The sequence below is a fragment of the Cryptomeria japonica genome, chromosome 2 (genome assembly GCF_030272615.1).
Source record: "Cryptomeria japonica chromosome 2, Sugi_1.0, whole genome shotgun sequence".
NCBI lineage: Eukaryota > Viridiplantae > Streptophyta > Pinopsida > Cupressales > Cupressaceae > Cryptomeria > Cryptomeria japonica.
The window spans coordinates 133,622,202-133,625,115 of NC_081406.1; positions in this window are offsets into that span (position 1 = coordinate 133,622,202).

Here is a 2,914-nt window from a genome sequence, read left to right on the forward strand (position 1 = left end):
ATTTTTCTTAGCTTTTGTTTGTACAGTTTAATTCCCGGTAGCAATGGTAAATGATGTAACACCAATTTTGTATCTAAGCCTGGCATATCCGTATAGGACCAAGCGAAATTGATAGGAAGTTGTTTGAAAAACTATATTTTGTTACAAAGGCACTTGCCTCTCCAAAGTATATTGTTCTATCCGGGTCTACAACAAATCCTGCCTTGTGACCACCTTGGGGAAACCCTTCTCTGACACCAAGGAATTTTGCAATAGCTTCATCGTTCTCAAACCAATCTAGAGTTGGTTTTCCTTCTCATCCCCAATCAATCAAATGTGAGTGTACAAGGAGTAATTCATTGCTCCCTTGTATTGTAACAAATTCTGATAACATGCATACCTGGTTATTTGAGTGACCGAGTATATTTTCATCATCTATAGGTGATTTGTGATACTCTATCATGTCAATTGTTCGTGGGCTGGAATCATGATCAGATAGGAATTCATAGTCGTGAGAATCTGTCTCTCTTTCTATGTATGTTTCAGCTTCTGAGGTTGTATAAAGTATCTCCTCTTGTTCTTGCATCCGATTTTGTTGTAGATTCACATGCCTCCTTTGTATGGGGGTCACCCTTCTTAAAACTAGTATAAATTGTTGCAGTCTTTCTTCGTCTGATTCATTGGGTGGAGCTTGAGTTGTTTCCCTTGGCAAAAGTATCAACAACAACCAAGGATTAGGATCATTTACTAGTGCTAAGCTTGTGTCTGCTACCATATTTGCTTGTGTGGATGTTTCAGATATTGTATTGCTGGGTGAATCAATGCTAGGTTCTTGTAGAAGAAGTCTCATATCTTCACCATCTTATTCCGTACTAGGCGATGTTGGTACTTTCTTGCTTGCTTGAGATGAAGAGGGAAACACTCGTGTTGACAACTAACTTTGAGATATGTACTCCGACGGTAGCCTTGGTCTATTCAATATATCTAGTGTATGTTGTCTTGCTTCTGTTATATTTGGTACATGTTTATATCCTAACCCTTGATTCTTTGGATTGCCATTTGGTACAACGGGTTCTAATCTTCCTTGCCTTTATAATCCCAAGCTCGTGGTACCATCATACCCATGTTTTGTAGCATCTTGAATCCATTGCCATACTAATCTAAAGGTAACCTGGGTATTGTCATGTCATCTTCTTCTCTGTATATCCAGTGATTGACATCTTCATTTAGAGATTCTTCTTGTAAATCTCCCCACCTAATGAAGGAGCATGAATTTGAGTATTTGACAATTTATTTTCCTTTGTCTTGTTTCATTACTATGTTTTGAAGTTTCCCAAAAGACCTAGGAGAAAGAGATAACTAGTTTCCAGTTGAGGTACTTGAAATAGAGTATTCTCCACAACCAATAACTTTAATCTACAAAGAAGATGTTGTAGGAACATTCTTCTGTATTTTTGTGATTGTTAATGACTCCATTTGTGTAGTGAGGGGTGTTGCTTGACTAATGGGTACCTGGTTATCTACACTTGCCTTTAAGTGATTACAATGTTGGAATGAATTTGGATCACCCTTTATGGTGATTTCAATGCCATTGTACGAGAATTTGACATATTTATGAAATACCGATGGTACAACTTGCATGGTATGAATCCATGAGCAACCCAGTAACATGTTGTACCCTGGTTCTCTGTCCAACACTTGGAAAGTAACCTCTGTTATTATAGATCCTACTTGCACTAGTAGCGTAACTATACCTTTTGAAGGATGCTCTTCATCATCATATACTTTGATGTTTATTTTTTTTGAAGGATAAATATGAATCTCAGAATATATCAATGCCTTAACCAGCTTTAATGTACAAATGTTGAGACCGACTCCTTCCTCTATAAGTACTCTTCTAATTCTTCTCTTATGTATGTAAGCTTCTAGATGTAACGAGTCATTATGGAGAAGTCTATCACTAGGAATATCATGTTCTGTGAATGCAATATAGGTACCCTATGCCAAATTCCCCACCATGGATTGGAAGGCATTTCCATCTATATCTCTGTCAACTACTGAATATTAAAGTGCTTTATCCAGGATATATTTATGAGCTGGTGATATATGCAATAGTTCAAAGAGTGATATTTGTGTCGGGGTTTTCTTTTTTTCTCAACAAAATTATAGGTCCCTACTGTTGGTGGTGGGTTTGATGGTACTCCTTGTAAAGTTACTTTAGATCTGCGAGTAACTACTGTACAGTCTCTGTCTCTGGGAGCTATTGTGATTGTAGCCACTATATCATCTCTTGTAAAGGAACTGTCTATAACATATGTTGTGTTATCAAGGTTTATTTCATATCCCTTCCTATAGTCATCATGTGCAAGTCTGATATCCATGATATGTCCTATAAGTTCATCTTCAAACCATCCTAAATGAAGTGGTTCTTCATATCCCCAGTCCGTAAGACATAGATTCTTGTCTTCATCATATTTTGGTGCTCCTGACAGCATGCAAATTTGGTTCTCATCGTTGTAAGTCTCTTGATATTGTTCATCATTATCAAGTGCTCCTCGTGAATCATCATTTACTACATCTCCTAAGCTAATGGCATGAATAGTATAGTCGTATGAGAATTTTGTGTAGTTAGCTGTATTATCTTGTGTTCCTGATGTATATGCCTTCCCTTTATCGTGTTTGACAAATGGATCCTTAAAGATGGTATGATTCGTGTTTGTTGAAGTTTTGTTGGTGTCAATTGTGATGTCACCTTGATCGATCATGTCTTGGATTAAGTTTTTCAATTTATAGCAACTTGCAGTTTTGTGACCTTTAGTACGATGATATTCATAGAAATCACTATCATTCCACCATGTAGGTTTGAAAGGACATGTTTCATATACTCTTATGTCTGGCAAAGTGATCATGTTTGTCTGTATCAACTTTTTTAATG